An 18,624-nucleotide genomic window follows, 5' to 3' on the forward strand; every position below is an offset into this window, starting at 1 on the left:
GAAGGTGAGATACTGGTTATGTGGTACTGTGCTAATCATCTGTGTTGCGGCTACAGCGGTATGGCAACTGTTAAAAAGGGGTAAATCTGCTGACAGACTCCCTTTAAATGTACTAAAAAGGTACAGTAGTTAGTTATAAAAAGTTAAAAGAAATAATACATACATAAATGTGCACAAAACTGTATAAAATGAAATGGATAAAAAGCAGAATTGTGTGGTCAGAGTTCCTTCCGGGTTCCGGGGACTGGAGGAAAGTGGAGCACAACCCAATGTTGATGGAATCCCCATATTGTGTCAAAGAAATGTTCCCAATTGTTCATCTTTATCCCCACTGGGCAGAGGGTGGAGCGGAGAGGAGTCTCCCTCCTATTGTGTCCCAGCCTTCTGGGATGGACCTCAGTACCTGTGCATGCTCCACCTCTCTTAGTCAGCTGGCAGACATGAAATATTAATAAGACATGGCTTCCCATCCACACTAATAGGTATTCGGGCCCCGACATGTTTTAATAATGTATATATTATCAGGCCCATCGTTCTGATATCACACATGACCGGTGTGGTTGTCCCAGAAGGAGAAGAGGGATGTTTAGACCCCCTACGATGCCCACATGACACGGAATGCATAGAGATGAGTTATCGCTTATGAGATGTTTTCTTCATCCTCTGGCACCACTGTATTTGAAAAGCTTCTGGACCCCCGCTGGGTGAGGTACCATGCTGCCTGAGTGTCTGCATTTCCAGGAACCATCTTCATTACCACTTGCAAAGGGACAGTTTTTTTTAACATTCAGGTGATAAACAGATTTCCTCCAAGGGCAGTGCGTATTCCACCTGCAGACCCAGACGGAACGGCACGTACAATCACAGAATGGCCTGAACATATATGGGATCACATGACAGGAATAAAACATACACAGATAATCAAAGTTATGAGAATTGTTGTCCATTTCTCACAGGGCTGTTTTTCAGGATTTGGCCCCTTATTTCCAGTGATGCGCAGTATTAATGCTATGACATACAAAGCCAGTTTAGACAATTGTTGTATTCACAGTAATAGCCATGATAAAACAAGGTATACAGAGTGAAGATATCATAGATAATAGTGGTGTCCTAACCAGAATAAAGTAATTACTAGAAAGAGAACAAGGACCCTTAAAACATCATGATTTATTGAATCAGTACTAAAAAGGGGACCTATAGTTAAAGGTGACCAATAGGACAGCCCATATGCCCAATCAATGAAAAACAGGTACGATATATATCTGATTCTACTAGATACCAGATCAGAGTATCGCTACCAACAAAACAAAATGAAAACAAAAATGAAAAACAAAAAAGTGGGAGGGATAGGGAGCAGAAAGTAAAGGCATAAATGGGTGAGATATAGGTCTGGGGGTATTTTCCCTATGCAGACCCTAGCATAGCCTCAGCCTGGAGACAACCCCTGAAGGTGGGATTACTCCGTCCACGTGCCTAAACCTGATGGGCCCTGGATATCCCTACCACCTCAACTCTATAAAGATAAATCCTCCCGACGCGTTTCCTCCACCGTAGGTGGTACAAATTGAGTAAGGGTACTTTCACACTTGCGGCAGAGGATCCGGCAATCTGGACGCAAACAGATGCATTTGTGAGACGGAACCGGATGCGGATCTGTCTCACAAATGCATTGCAATATCCATCTCTCCGGTTGTCATCCCGAAAAACGGATCCAGGTATTTTTTTTTTCACAGATTTAATGGTCTGCGCATGCATGGACGGAAAGAACAGATCCGTTTTGCCGGAATACTTGGGGCATTAATGTATCTTAATGGAAATTCCGGCAAGTGTTCAGGATTTTGGGCGGAGAGAAAACTGCAGCATGCTGTGGTATTTTCTACGGCTAAAAAACGTAAGAGGGACTGAACTGATGCATCCTGATGCATACTGAATGGATTGCTCTCCATTCAGAATGCATTAGGATAAAACTGAAGCGTTTTTTACCGTTATTGAGCCCCTAGGACGGAACTCAATACCGGAAAACAAAAACGCTAGTGTAAAAGCACCCTAAGAGGTCAAACAATAGAAACAAAATGATAATAAATTGTATTATAATACTTATGGTAGACGATAAAGCAGGAGCATACAAAGGGACCTTGGTGATATCTGATACAGCATTTCACATGTTACCAAAGTGGATGGAAGATACTTGACACGGCGGGGAGAGGGGAAAACTCCCCACTGTGCAATGGCAGTGGCTGCAACGCCAGATAGCAGGGCACAGGGAGCTAGTCACCACCTAAAGTAACCCTGAGCTCTCCCTGGACTCCTAGCGCATGAGCCGCCTCAGATGGTAAGGGGGCTCATGCTCACGAACCTAGGACCCTACTATCCCTGTAATACCCTAGGCCTAATGACAGGGCAGAGACCACCCATTCATCCTACACCACGGATGAAAAGGTGTCTCCAGAGGCCCAGTGGCAGACAGGAAGCAAGACCATGGGATAAACAGTATGGCAGGTAAGTTACACAGCAACATAACTATGCTATCCACACTTACCTTCCATAGCCAAGATAGAATGCGACTCCAGGCTGGGAAAACCACAGTCTTGTCTTCGCTTAAACCCCTCTGGGAAAGCACGCCCCTTTCGGAGCCAAGACACCACCAGAAAACCTCCAAACACCAACCACACCAATACAACATACACCAGGTGGGGGAGGAAAACAGAGACACACCAGAGGGGACACACATCCAGGGCAAGGAAACTGTCACAGCCAGATCTCTGAGAAACTCTGACAGACGTTCTTCAGTACCTCTTGCTTGAGGTTCTTTTGTTTTGGTTTCATTTTGTCATCTCGTTTCCCTCTCTCAGCTGTCATCTAGTTGCACTGATTGCATCCCTTTATATCCCCTCCCATACTGCATCACTTTGCGGTTTATACAACTTCCTGGATTGTGCTCAATGCTAGATGCTGCAACTGCTGGTTCCTCAGTAAGTCTTTTCCTTTATTTGTATTTTCCTGTTGGCTTGATTCTAGGTGACCCTGACTCCCTCTGTATTAAGTGCAGGGAGCCGGTGGTCGAGTCCCCTCACTATTGTAGGGTTTTCAAGTGTCACACAGTCTAGGTACGAGGACATGCAATTTTCTATCATAAAGATCTTTGCATGGGCTGAGCAGTCAGGGAGAGCTCTAGGGCTTTTATAGGGCTCATCCATTTGTTCCTTAGTTTGGGATCAAGTCAGTCGGATCTATATTTGTGACTTCTAGTTTTCTGCAACACCATCCGTGACATTATAAACGGCCAAAACCATCTTAAGCATGGATCCAGTTTCAGCCTTGATTAACCGCGTGCAGGGTCTTTCACTGTAGGTAGCAGATCTTCGTAAAATTGTCTCTCAGTTTCTGGTTCTGCTTGCGTTCATGGAGTTTGTACTGAGCCTAAGATCTCGCTTCCGGATGCGTTCTCCGGGGGTAGTGAGAATTTTGTTTGTTTTAGCGAGGCTTGCAAACTCAATTTTCGCCTACTTCCCCATTCCTCTGGTGATGAGGAGCAGAGGGTGGGGATCATCATCTTGCTGCTCAGGGATAACGCTCAGTCTTGGGCCTTTTCACTACCGGTGGGGGCACGGCCCCTCCGATCCGTGGATGAATTTTTTGTAGCCCTGGGTCAGATATATGATGATCCGGACCGTATTGCTCTGGCTGAATCTAAACTGCATCTTTTATGCTAGGGTAAACAGTCCGCAGAGATATACTGTTCAGAATTTCAGAGATGGGCAGCTGATTCTGGTTGGAATGATGCTTCACTCCGAAGTCAATTTTGCCATGGTCTTTCAGGGGGAATTAAAGATGCATTTGCCTTTCATGAGAGACCTGGCTCCTTGGAGTCTGCCATGTCTCAGGCTGTTCGTATTGACAGGCGTCTTAGAGAGATAGGAGAGATCACTCCTTCCTGGAATATTCAGTCTAAGGACAGTGGGGCTGTCTCATTCAGTTTGCAGGGGTCTCAGTCTCTCTCAATACCCTCTGAGGAGGAACCCATGCAGCTGGGTTTTCTTGCCTCTAATAATGGAGGATTCAGCTCTCCGAGGAGGGTTTGTTTCTGTTGTGGAGGTATAAATCATTTGGCAAATGTTTGCCCCTCTAGGAGATTCAGGGAGTTTTTTGAGGGTAATAAAGAAAAAAAAAGAAAAAAATCCTCTAAAAACTTTCCATCTGTTACCATTGGCAAGGTTGATGCGGAAATTGAAGCTTTTCCGTTTGCTTGTAGTTCCCGTTTTGTCCTACCTGCCAGGGTGGCACTAGAGAGCAAGAGCATTTTTTGTGAGATTTTTGTAGATAGTGGAGCAGCTGTCAATCTCATTGATAATCAATTTGCTATAACACATGGTTTCCAGGTATGCACTTTGGGAAAAGATATACCAGTTTTTGCTATCGATTCCGCTCCACTTTATCAAAAATCGTTAAAGGACATAGTTCACAATATCCATTTGACTGTGGGTGAAGCTCATGTTGAGGATGTCTCATGTTTCGTCCTAAGCGGATTACCTACGCCTCTAGTGTTGGGGCTACCCTGGCTCACTAAACATAACCCCACCATTGATTGGCAAGCAAGGCAAATAAATGATTGGAATTGCTTTTGCAGAGAGAATTGCCTCTCGGCGTCTCTTTCAGAGGTTTCTACCAAGACTCTACCATCTTTTCTCTCTGAATTTTCGGATGTGTTTTCAGAGTGGTGTCCAGGAGCTACCCCCTCACCGGGAGTACGACTGCCCTATTAATCTCATCCCAGTTGACAAGCTGCCTAAATCTCGTTTATGCAATCTCTCCCAACCTGAAAGGGTCGCTATGCGTACGTATATCTCTGAGAGCCTCAGAAAGGGACACATCCGACCCTCGAAGTCACCTGTTGCCGCTGTTTTTTTTTTTTTTGTTAAGAAAAAAGGTGGTTCTTTAAGACCATGTCTGGATTTCAAGGAGCTGAACAGTATCACAATTCGTGACCCATATCCGCTTCCTCTGATCCTGGACCTGTTTAACCAGATTGTTGGTGCTAAAGTTTTTTCTAAGTTAGATTTGAGAGGGGCATACAACCTGGTCAGGGTCAGGGAAGGGGATGAATGGAAGACGGCCTTCAATGCTCCTGAAGGCCATTTTGAGAATTTGGTTATGCCCTTTGGTTTGATGAATGCTCCAGCCGTCTTCCAACATTTTGTGAACAGCATTTTTTATCATGTAATGGGGAAATTTGTGCTAGTGTATCTAGATGACATTTTGATTTTTTCTCCTGATTTCAAAACTCATAGGGACCACCTACGTCAGGTCTTGCTCATTCTGTGGGAGAATAAATTGTATGCTAAACTGGAAAAATGTGTGTTTGCGGTTCCAGAAATTCAATTTCTGGGTTTTCTTTTCTCCGCTTCTGGTTTTCGCATGGACCCTGAGAAGGTCCGCGCTGTGCTTGATTGGGAGCTTCCTGTGAAAATCAGAAGGCGCTGATGCGCTTATTGGGTTTTCCAAATATTACAGGAAGTTCATTTTGAATTATTCCTCTGTTGTTAAGCCACTCACTGATATGACTAAAAAGGGGGTAGATTTTTCCTCCTGGTCGCTAGATGCGCGTAAGGCCTTTTCTAGTATCAAAGATAGTTTTGCTTCCGCTCCCATCTTAGTACAACCTGATGTCTCTCTACCTTTCATTGTAGAGGTGGACGCTTCTGAGGTGGGTGTGGGTGCGGTCTTGTCTCAGGGTCCCTCTCCTGCCAAATGGCGACCGTGTGCCTTTTTCTCAAAGAAACTCTCCTCTGCAGAGAGAAATTACGATGTGGGAGATAGGGAGTTGTTGGCCATCAAGTTAGCTTTTGAGGAATGGCGCCATTGGCTAGAGGGAGCCAGACACCCTTTTACCGTGTTTACCGAACATAAGAATCTGGTCTACTTGGAGTCAGCCAAGCGTCTGAACCCGAGACAGGCCAGATGGTCTTTATTCTTTTCCAGGTTTAATTTTGTTGTCACGTTCCGCCCTGGGTTAAAAATGTGAAAGCCGATGCCCTGTCACGTTGTTTTCCGGGAGGGGGGAACTTTGAAGACCCGGGTCCCATTTTGGCTGAAGGGGTGGTCGTCTCTGCTCTTTACCCCGATTTGGAGGCAGAGGTTCAGGCAGCCCAGGCAGCGGCTCCTGATCTTTGTGCCTATCGCTTTACGACATAGGGTTTTTAAGGAGCATCACGATACTGTCCTTGCTGGGCACCCGGGGAGCAGAGCCACTGTGGATCTCATTGCTCGGAGATTCTGGTGGCCGGCTCTTCGTAAGACGGTTGAGGGTTTTGTGGCAGCCTGCGAGACTTGTGCTCGTGCCAAGGTCCCTCATTCACGGCCATCGGGGCCTCTCCTCCCGTTAGCCATTCCTTCCCATCCTTGGACACATCTGTCCATGGACTTCATTACGGACCTGCCTCGTTCCTCGGGGAAGACTGTGATTTTGGTAGTAGTAGACCGTTTTAGCAAAATGGTGCATTTTATTCCTTTTCCTGGGTTACCCAATACTAAAGCGCTGGCGCAGGCATTTGTTGATCACATTGTCAAACTGCATGGCATTCCTTCAGACATAGTCTCGGATAGGGGCACGCAGTTATTTTCCAGATTCTGGAAGGCCTTCTGTTCTCGCTTGGGGGTTCGGTTGTCGCTCTCTTCTGCTTTTCACCTGCAGTCGAATGGCCAGACAGAGCACGTCAATCAGAATCTGGAGACAAATCTGCGCTGTTTTGTGACTGAGAATCAGGAGGATTGGTGTTCTTTTTTGTCCCTTGCGGAGTTTGCTTTAAATAACAGTCGCCAGGAGTCCTCGGATAAATCACCATTTTTTGGTGCATATGGCTTTCATCCGCAGTTTGGGACATTCTCTGGAGAGGGGTCTTCTGGTTTACCTGATGAGGAGAGATTTTCCTCATCTTTGTCATTTATTTGGCAAAAGATTCAGGGTAATCTGAAAAGGATGAGTGAGAGATATAAGCGTGTGGCGGATAAGAGACGTGTGCCTGGTCCGGACCTGAATGTGGGTGATCTGAGGTGGTTGTCTACTAAGAATATCAAATTGAAGGTTTCCTCCTGGAAATTGGGTCCTAAGTTTATTGGGCCTTACAAGATTCTGTCCGTCATCAATCCCGTTGCCTTTCGTCTTGATCTTCCTCAGACTTGGAAGATCCATAATGTTTTTCACAAGTCCCTGTTAAAACCTTATGTCCAACCCACTGTACCCTCCTCTTTGCCTCCTCCTCCCATTGTGGTTGATGGTAATCTTGAATTTCAGGTCTGTAGGATTGTGGATTCTCGCATTATCCGCGGTTCTCTCCATTATTGGGAGGGTTATGGTCCTGAGGAGAGCTGGTCCCTCAGATAAGTCTTTTCCTTTATTTGTGTTTTCCTGTTGGCTTGATTCTAGGTGACCCTTACTCCCTCCGTATTAAGTGCAGGGAGCCGGTGGTCGAGTCCCCTCACTATTGTAGGGTTTTCAGGTGTCACACAGTCTAGGTACGAGGACATGCAATTTTCTATCATAAAGATCTTTGCATGGGCTGAGCAGTCAGGGAGAGCTCTAGGGCTTTTATAGGACTCACCCATTTGTTCCTTAGTTTGGGATCAAGTCAGTCGGATCTATATTTGTGACTTCTAGTTTTCTGCAACACCATCCGTGACAGAAACAATATAATAAATAAGACACAAAGACATACCGCCAGGGAGCAGAGCTCCTACACAGGCAGACAACAAAATAAGACTGACCACAGGCTCCAACACACCAAGATATAAAGAGGCCTGAGATCACACCCACCACACCAAGCAGACACACCTAAATTAACCCCGTGACAACTAAAACGGGGAAAACACCCAAAAAAGGAAAGTGTACGTGCAAACAGCAAACTACTCGTTGCCCCCGGCAACCAGTTTGCACACAACAGCGTCACGGTCAAACATCAATTTGACCGTGACAATACTACATGTAAAATGGCCCCATAGCGTCTGCCTCCTGACCTGCATATGATTGTATTAGCCATGATACTGTTCAAGGTCAGTCGTATGGCAGTTTCGTAGGCCCCCCATTGACTTATGATGGGTTCCTCCAAGGTTCCTGTAGTTTGGACAGGCAGGATAGTACTGTGGGCTGCTTGTTGTCAAAACTGATTCAATTTTTTAACCAGATCACTGATCGAGGAGCAGAACCTCCATGTGAACAGAGCCTAAAGCTGACCTCACAGCACGCTTGGTTTGGATAAAAACTCATTTTTATCTGCGAAAGAAGAATAAGCCCCTGCTGGAACCCAGTGTGCTGATGCTTCTCTGTCCTGGCATCTGCAGTCAAGTGACTACCATACACATTAGATAGTTGGCTGATCCAACATAAAATTGTCAGGTTTGGATGACTTTTTATCTAATAGCCAAGTCTGGAGAATAGAGACCTGCATCTCTGTGCTATACCGGCCTTGATAGGGCCTACACTACCAGGAGGCATGTCATTTAGGAGGAGGTCCTTGCCTCCTCCAGCTTTCCGTATGCCAGAATCAGGGGTGCATCACCAATGAGGGCAGGTCGAGGCTATTGCCTCAGGCAGCACCCGGTAGGGACAAGAGGGGGTCAACGGAAAGGCCATGGGCAATAACCGGTTTCATTGTGGCAAAGGGGTTAGGTTAAGAAATTGACATGGGAGGGGGGGGGTGGCGTTTCAGTTTTTGCCTCAGGCAGCAGAAAGGCTAGGTGCACCCCTGGCCATTTTAGTCATTATTGACAACAGTTTCTGGCATAAAAAATATAAATTATCCAGGGCTCGCAACCTTGCCCTCGGAACGCCCACGCTCCGCCTTCGCCACACTCCCTTTTCATAGACTTAGCGAAGGCGGCGTATAAACTAGAAAACTCGGCCAAAAAGAGACGTAATGGGAATGATAAATTACCCCAAAAAATGTGGGCTCAGCATTAGCGATATAAATAAAGCAGACGTGACGCGGGCAGCAATAATCTGCTCCTACAAGAATGTGACACGACTTATGAGCTCTAATGCACCGTCGCTCGGCTAATGGTAATGAATATTTAATTTGCTAATTGACTGCTCAGAATCAATGGCAGTAAACTCTCTATTTTGGCTAAAGGTTTTCTGTGATAATGTGAAGCAAATAACATATTGATCTCTGTCGCTGGGCTGCTTCTCCCACATCAGTCAATACAGATAGAGCAATCCACACTGGCCTGAGAGCACTCGTCCACGCCAGCGAGGATTTAATTAAGACACACATTTCTTTATACGTCTCAATCTTTTTTTACATTTTTAATTACTGTCCAAATATTTTCAGTCAAACAGAAATTGTAAGAGGTGCTAAGTGGGAGCATTGGTCAGCACGGCCTCCTGTCAGCAGATGTCAGTGTAGCTCCTCTGATTCCTTTACATGGGGTGAAATCGCTGGTATGATTTATGCTTATTTTACATCAGCAAATATTTTCCCAGAATCATTTTATCCCCTGATCAACACTGCCTATTTTGGTACTTGATGACACTTGTCCTCGCTCCTTCTGTAACTTGTCTTGTTCATGCTTATTGTTTTGTTTACCGTTGAAATAATTGTATGGCTTGTTCTTGCCAGGATGAGATATATTTTTTTATGCTATTGTTTGGGTGTACATCCAATGCATTGTATAGCTTCATAATTTTGACACAATAACTTTATTCCGTGGATCAGTACAATATTCATGTTTTTCTAAACTCTTTTCCCAGAATTTCTTTGTGTCACTGCATTCAAAGGTTGCAAATGAGCTCTTAAAGAGGACCTTTCACTACTCTACAAACTAAAAACGAACTATACCTGTGGGCAGAGCGGCGCCCAGGGGTCCCCCTGCACTTACTAGTATGCCTGGGCGCCGCTCCGTTCGCCCGGGATAGGCTCCGGTGTCTGCGCTCCCTCTGACTGATTTCTTGTAGGAGGCGTGTCCCTTGCTGCACTGCTGGCCAATCGCAGCGCACAGCTCATAGCCTGGCGGGCGAACGGAGCGGCGCACAGCTCATAGCCTATACCGGGCGAACGGAGCGGCGCCCAGGCATACTAGTAAGTGCAGGGGGACCCCTGGGCGCCGCTCTGCCCACAGGTATAGTTAGCTTTTAGTTTGTAGAGTAGTGAAAGGTCCTCTTTAAGAAGCTCTGCTTCTAATGCCACCAGATGTAAGGCAGCTATCCTATAAGTCAATTGTCACAACCAGACAGCTGAGAAGCTCTGACAGAGGCCTTTCAGAACCTCCTCCTTGAGTTCTCTTTCTTGTGCTGTTCAGTTCCTCATCTCATTAGCCTCTCTCAGCTGTCATGGAGTTGGACTGATTGCATCCCTTTAAATTCCGCCCCATAATGCATTACTGGGCGGCTTATACTACTTCCTGGAGTGTGTGTGCATGCTGATCTTGTTTTCCAGTCTGCTACAAAGTTAAGTGCTGAACATTTATCTGTTATTTTCTGTTTGCTGGATCCCAGGTGACCCTGACTCCCTCCGTGTCTGGTGTAGGGAGCCGATGGTCGTGTCCCCTCACTATTGTAGGGTGTTCAGGGGTTATATAGTCGAGGTACGTGGATATGCAACCTTCCACCTTTCGGATCTTTGCATAGGCTGAGCAGCCAGGGAAAGTCTCAGGTCTTGTGCAGGAGTCTCCCTTTTGGTTCCTTAGCTTTGGATCCACTCAGTCATATATGCATGTTGCTTTGTCTTGTTTCCTGTACACCGTCCGTGACATCAATGTTCAGCTCTTAAAATAAGCCTTGAGACATGACTTGGATATTAAATAAGCCAGCACCTCATCTGCAGACAGCTGTTTCGGGGAGATTGCCCCTCATCAGTGCAGAGAGTACTGGCTTAACTGGGTAGGAGGCTTGTGTCCGAGCAAGGGGGGAACTAACTCTCCTTAGGGACAGAGCACCTTAATCAGTGTGAGGAGGCCATACATGCTCCTCTGGAATTCTGGGAGGGAAGGGATACAAATGAGCTCCTAACAAGCCCCACCTCTAATGCCAACAGATGTAAGGCAGCTATCCTATAAGTCAATGTTCAGCTCTTAAAATAAGCCTTGAGACATGACTTGGATATTAAATAAGCCAGCACCTCATCTGCAGACAGCTGCTTTGGCCTCTCACCCAGTTAAGCCAGTACTCTTTGCTCTGCACTGATGAGGAGCAATCACCCCGAAGCAGCTATCTGCAGATGAGATGCTGGCTTATTTAATATCCAAGTCATATCTCAAGGCTTATTTTAAGAGCTGAACATTGACTTATAGGATAGCTGCCTTACATCTGGTGGCATTAGAGGCAGAGCTTGTTAAGAGCTCATTTGCATCCCTTCCCCCCCAGAATTCCAGAGGAGCATGTATGGCCTATAAGTCACCTCACACTGATTAAGGTGCTCTCTCCCTAAGGAGAGTTAGTTCCTTCCTGACTGCATTCAAATACATGTTCATTTTTCCATCTAAGAAGTTAAATGAGGGGTTGTTTTTTTTTTTTTTTTGGGAGTTTTCGTTTTTATTAGTGCTTTTTGGGGGTATAAAATACTTTTTCTTATCACTTTTTATGGCAATTTTAAGAGGGAGAACAGCAATTTTGGATTTTTTTTTTACGCTGTTCACCATATGGGATAATTCTATTGTATGGCGGACAGTGATATTATTATTATTTATTTTAAAGCGCCATTAATTCCATGACGCTGTACATCCAGCCGGGGTTACACAAATATAAAAATACAATAAACAAGAAACTATTAACAGTCTGGTACAGAGGTGTAGAGGACCCTGCCCGCAAGAGCTTACAATCTATAAGGTACCTTTTCAGGTGTAGCTGTTTTATTTTTCAATATATTTCCATAAATAAAGATGTTTGCAAACAAAAATATTCTATCTTTTGGGGTGTTTTACTATTCCAAACAGTTTATTTTTCTTTCTTTGCATGTGATGTGATTGTTCATATAATACCGTGGAATACTTCTGCATTCCAGCCAGAGGCCTAACAATAGCATCTATTGCCATATCAACCCCTTGGCACTTAGATACCGTGATCAGTATTGACAGTGGGATCTTAAAGGGATTCTGTCACCTCCCCTAACCCAAAATCGGATTTTAAAGCAGTCATGCTGCACAGCTTACCTTGAATAGGCTGTGCTCTTCTATCTTGTAATCCGTCCAGTAGTTTCTGTAAAAATCGACTTTTATGGTTATGCAAATTAGCCCTGAAGGTGCCTAGAGGGGCGTTTTGTTCCCCTTAGTGAGCCCAGTACCGCCCCTCTTTCAGTGCCCAGCCCGCCTTCCTTGCGACTGTCTAACCGCCCCCAGCCTCCCACAGCCTCTACTCCCTCTCCCCCCCCTCCCTCACGGCCGAACAAACTCTCGCACAGGCGCAGTACCCACTGAGGGCTGCGCCAGTGCGATCTGCAGGAGACTGAGGGCAGGAGCTTCATCCTCGTCACTGGGCATGTGCTGAGCCCAGTGACGTCCGATACTCGCTCTTCCCTGCTGACTGAGGGAAAAGCGAGCATCGGACGTCACTGGGCTCGGCGCATGCCCAGTGATGAGGATGAAGCTCCTGCCCTCAGTCTCCTGCAGATCGCACTGGCGCAGCCCTCAGTGGGTACTGCGCCTGTGCGAGAGTTTGTTCGGCCGTGAGGGAGGGGGAGGAGAGGGAGGAGAGGCTGTGGGAGGCTGGGGGCGGTTAGACAGTCGCAAGGAAGGCGGGCTGGGCACTGTAAGGGGGGCGGTACTGGGCTCACTAAGGGGAACAAAACATCACTCTGGGCACCTTCAGGGCTAATTTGCATAACCATAAAAGTCGATTTTTACAGAAACTACTGGACGGATTACAAGATAGAAGAGCACAGCCTATTCAAGGTAAGCTGTGCTGCATGACTGCTTTAAAATCCGATTTTGGGTTAGGGGAGGTGACAGAATCCCTTTAAGGTTTATACTGCCAGGCTCAGAGTCAACTCTGATCCCGGCAGTGAGAGAAGTATGCCAGCTGTATAATATAACTGCCACTCGTGATGGTTCGGGCACAGCTCTGTACATATACGCCATTTTGCATGAAGGGCTTAATTGACCTAATGGGTGAGTCTTATGTGAAAATCTGGCCAAAGTAGCACATACCATGATTTTCTTTGCACAGACAAATTACTATAATATGACTTTAATGCTTCAGTGTTCAGTCCGTTCTACACTTAAACCTTGGATGTTGCCAGCAACCTGAGCCACGGTGATAATCCTGGCACCCTATGTAAATGTCTATCCTATCCAACTCAGTAAATCTGGCCCTGTCTATCTAAAAAATGGGAGATGGTCATGCTATTTCCTCTGTCGCGTTCTGCTCCAGTTTTTTTTTTTTTGCAGCAATAATGCAACTTTAAAAATGCGTCCTTTTCTATTTCACTCACTATTGTGGGATACTGGACTACATCAGTTCCATCAGGATCAGGTTTTTTAGGCATTCTGTCCCCTAACACAGTGTTTCCGAACCAGTGTGCCTCCAGCTGTTGCAAAACTACAACTCCCAGCATGCCCGCACAGCCAAAGGCTGTCCAGGCATGCTGGGAGTTGTAGTTTTGCAACAGCTGGAGGCACACTGGTTGGGAAACACTGCCCTAACATACAGACCATGATTCACTCCAGAAAAATGCCTGAAGCCTGGTGGAGACTTTTCACAGGGGATCTGAATCTCTACTCATTAGTTTGGGGGAAGCAGAGTGACAACCTGTAAGCCCCCCAGAACGGTGCCTATATATGTGTTGTCACAAGGCTAGGGGGGCGTTGCTGAGTGCTGTAATGGTGCGCAGCATGCACCTGCTTATTGTTTGGATTGTGTGGTGATGATGGGAATTCCAAGCGTAATTACTACTTACCGTAATTGTTGTTTGTCATTCCATCCAACAGCAGTGACCTAGTCCACTGATACTGCGTTACTGGAGGATTTGTATACAGGGCTTTATATAGTTAGTAATACAGTCGGGAGAATGGACCTATAACCCTTTGGGACTCTATTCTATGATCCAGAGTATAGATTTGCTCTGGTGGACTCAGGTCATCCATTTATTACATGGACCTGTCATGGTCTTACCTCCTTGCTGTCCTCCTTCGTTTGACATGTGCTGGCGGCCATCTTGGTTTCTGGGTTTCTTGTAGCCTCCCACCCTGCGGCTCCTCCTTCCCACTGGGAGGAGCTGGATGCCTAGCTCATATATATAGGAGGTCTGTGGCTTCAGTTCCTTGCTTGGTCCTCCTGTGCTCACATGCTTCTAAGACTGCTGCTGCTTCTGGTTCCTGATCCTGGCTTCGTCTGACTACCCTGCTGATATCTGATCCTGGCTTCGTCTGACTACCCTGCTGATTCCTGATCCTGGCTTCGTCTGACTACCCTGCTGATTCCTGATCCTGGCTTCGTCTGACTACCCTTCTGGTTCCTGATCCCTGGTTTCACAAGACCCTGCTTCGGTTTAGCCATCCGTTTGGACTTTTGCCTTACAGCTTTATTTTCAATAAAGCCTTCTTATTTCCACTCATCTCTTGTTGTACGTCTGGTTCATGGTTCCATGACATTAGGACCAAGCCATGAATTCTGACGGTACAGGGCCATCCTCGCTACCTACGCTGGTTGCCAGACTTGATCAGCAGGATCACCTGTTGGGTCGGTTCGCTGTGGCGTTGCAAACCCTGCTTGAACGCACGGCTCATTTAGCTTCCGTTGCCGATGGGTCGGTTGTCGCTCCTGGGCCCGCTCCTACTGCCGCTCCGGTTGTTGCGCCAGAGTCTACCCCGACACCTGTTGCTGCGCCTGCGGTGTTTCGGGGTATGACCGGTTCTGCCCCCCTTCCACAGCACTTTGGGGGAGAGCCAACTCAGTGCCGAGGTTTCCTTAACCAGGTGGGCATTTACTTCGAGTTGCTGCCACATGCCTTTCCTACTGAGAGATCAAAGGTGGGCTTCTTGATCTCGCTGCTCTCGGACAAGGCCTTGGCCTGGGCCAGCCCTTTATGGGAGAACAACAATCCGGTGGTTGCCGAGTTTTCTGGTTTTGTTGCTTCTCTTCGGAAGGTATTCGATGTGCCGGCTCGTGCTGCCTCTGCTGCGAAGCTCCTTATGTCCATCAGACAGGGTTCACAATCCGTAGCTGAATACGCCATTGAGTTTCGTACCCTGGCAGCAGAGGTGGGCTGGAATAATGAGGCTCTGGTCGCTGCTTTCTCTCATGGTCTCTCGGATGCCTTGAAGGATGAGGTTGCAGCTAAGGACCTACCAGTGGAGCTCGAGTCTCTTATTTCTTTCCTGATTTTGATTGACACCAGACTCAGGGAGAGACCTTCCTTTAAGGAGAGCCTGCGGAGGCCTTCTAACAGATTGGCGCCTACGTTTGCTGTCCCACCCGTGCCTCCCTCTCCTCCCACGCCTCCTGGGGATGACTTGTCTGGGGGTGAACCCATGCAGCTGGGGTTTGCTCGCCTGTCCGAGGGGGAGAGGGTACTCCGGAGACGCGAGGGCCGATGCATGTACTGTGGTCTCGGTGGGCATTTTCGGTTGGCATGCCCGAACCGTCCGGGAAACGCTCGCACCTGAGATCCTGTCGGGGGCAGATCTTGGGTGGAGTCTCCTCGTCCCCGGTTTCCCGTGTTGACAAACCACTGATTACTGTTGTCCTCTCCTGGGTCGGGGGCTCGGTGACGACCCAGGCGTTGGTGGACTCTGGTGCTGGTGGTTTGTTCATTGATAGTGTGTTCGCTGCCGCCAATTCCATTCCTCTGCAGCCTCGAGGTTCCCCACTGGCTCTTGAGGCGATAGACGGCAGACCCCTTCTGCCGCCACACGTGACTCATGAGACCCTTCCAGTGGGGATGGCCATTGGTGCCGTTCACAGAGAGTCGGTCTGTCTCCAGGTTATTTCGTCTCCACACTACTCGGTGGTCTTGGGGTACCCCTGGCTCCAGAAGCATAATCCGACTTTTGATTGGAAATCGGCCGAGATCCTCTCGTGGTCACCGCAGTGTGGGGCTAGTTGCATCCATGGGCCTGTCAAGTTGCTGAGTACTTCCTCGGACTCTCTGTTGCCTCCTGAATACGAGGAGTACCGGGATGTATTCGATAAGGTGCGTGCGGTTGCCCTACCTCCGCACCGCCCATACGATTGTGCCATAGAGTTACAATCTGGTGCCGTTCCTCCTCGTGGCAAAGTCTATCCACTGTCGGTAGCGGAGAATGAGGCCATGGAGGAGTACGTGAGGGAGGCGCTTTCACGCGGACACATTCGCAAATCCTCGTCCCCGGCAGGGGCTGGATTTTTCTTTGTGAAAAAGAAGGGAGGTGAGTTGAGGCCTTGCATCGATTACAGGGGTCTCAATCGCATCACGATCAAGAACGCTTACCCGATACCCTTGATTTCCGAGCTGTTCGATCGCCTCAAAGGGGCCACGGTCTTTACCAAACTCGACCTGAGGGCGGCATATAACCTGGTAAGGATCAAGGCGGGCGATGAGTGGAAGACCGCGTTTAACACCAGGAGCGGTCATTATGAATCCTTGGTTATGCCCTTTGGGTTGTGCAATGCGCCCAGGAATTCATCAACGATGTTTTCCGTGACCTGTTGCAGCAGTGTGTGGTGGTCTATTTGGATGACATCTTGGTATATTCTGAATCCATGGAGGCCCACATTCTGGATGTCAGACGAGTGTTGCAACGGTTACGAGAGAACAAGCTGTTCGGTAAGCTTGAGAAATGCGAATTTCACCGATCCCAGGTAACCTTCTTAGGTTACATCATTTCCGCTGAGGGGTTCTCCATGGATCCTGAGAAGGTTTCGGCTGTCTTACAGTGGCCCCAGCCCAGTGGTCTTCGTGCCCTGCAGCGCTTTTTGGGCTTCGCCAATTATTATCGGAAGTTCATCAGGGACTTTTCCATGCTAGCCAAGCCTCTCACGGATCTGACCAAGAAGGGCAGTAATCCCCAGGTCTGGCCGCCCGAGGCCATCCGAGCTTTTGAGGCTCTAAAGTCCGCCTTTGTGTCGGCTCCGATTCTGTCGCATCCCAACCCTGGGTTGCCGTTTGTCCTCGAGGTGGACGCGTCTGAGACGGGAGTAGGCGCCCTCCTGTCTCAGCGTAGAACACCAGAGGGTCCTCTGCTTCCTTGTGGGTTTTACTCCCGGAAACTGTCTTCCGCGGAGTGCAACTACCAGATTGGTGACAGGGAGTTATTGGCCATCGTGCAGGCCCTTAAAGAATGGAGGCACTTGCTCGAGGGCTCGGTGGTTCCAGTTCTCATCCTGACGGACCACAAGAATCTGACCTACCTCTCTGAGGCCAAGAGATTGACACCACGTCAGGCCAGATGGGCTCTGTTCTTGTCACGTTTTAATTACGTGGTCTCCTACCTACCCGGTTCCAAGAACATCAGAGCGGATGCCTTATCACGGCAGTACTCCGAGCTGTCCGGGGAGGAGTCGATTCCGACTTCGGTCATACCTCCGAATCAGATCCTGGCCGCCATTCGCACCAGCCTGACCTCTCCCCTGGGTGAGCAGATTTTGGCGGCTCAATCTGGTGCTCCCTCTGGGAGACCCAACGGCAGGTGTTTTGTGCCTGAGGAGTTGCGCACTCGGTTGTTGCGAACCTACCATAACTCCAAGGCCGCGGGGCATCCTGGAAAGAATCAGCTGTCCTGGGCTGTTTCACGTCTGTTCTGGTGGCCTTCTCTACATTCCGACATCGCCGCATATGTAGCGGCATGCTCCGTTTGTGCCCAGAGTAAGTCCCCTCGGCACCTTCCGTTGGGCCTTTTGCAACCCATAGCCACCGGGGAGCGTCCATGGTCACACCTGGGAATGGATTTCATTGTGGACCTCCCTGCATCCCGAGGCCATACGGTCATTCTCATGATAGTGGATCGGTTTTCCAAAATGTGCCACTGTGTTCCTCTTAAGAAGTTACCCTCTGCACAAGAGTTGGCCTGGATTTTTGCCAGGGAGGTCTTCCGGTTGCACGGTTTGCCCAAGGAGATTGTGTCGGATCGGGGGAGTCAGTTTGTGTCCAGGTTCTGGCGCGCCTTTTGCTCCCAGTTGGGGATTCATCTCTCTTTCTCCTCGGCCTACCACCCTCAGTCCAATGGGGCCGCAGAACGATCCAATCAGGCCTTGGAGCAATTCCTTCGTTGCTATGTCTCCGATCACCAAGACAATTGGGTTGACCTCCTGCCTTGGGCTGAGTTTGCCAGGAACACGGCGGTGAACTCTTCCTCTGGGACGTCTCCCTTCATGGCCAATTATGGGTTCCAACCTGCCGTGTTACCGGAGGTATTCTCTCCCCAGGATATTCCGGCTGTGGAGGATCACCTTTCCGTCCTACGTGCTTCTTGGGTACAGATCCAGAGGTCCCTTGAGGTCTCTGCGCAGCGCCAGAGACTCCAGGCTGATCGCAGACGAGCGCCCGCTCCTTCCTACCAGGTCGGAGACCGCGTATGGTTGTCCACCCGCAACCTCAACCTTCGAGTGCCCACTCCCAAGCTGGCGCCTCGCTTTGTTGGTCCCTTCCGAGTGCTTCGCAGGGTAAACCCGGTAGCCTATGCCCTTGCGCTTCCTCCTGGCATGCGGATCTCCAACGTGTTTCA

This window comes from Bufo gargarizans, chromosome 9, assembly GCF_014858855.1.
Source record: "Bufo gargarizans isolate SCDJY-AF-19 chromosome 9, ASM1485885v1, whole genome shotgun sequence".
Classification (NCBI taxonomy): domain Eukaryota; kingdom Metazoa; phylum Chordata; class Amphibia; order Anura; family Bufonidae; genus Bufo; species Bufo gargarizans.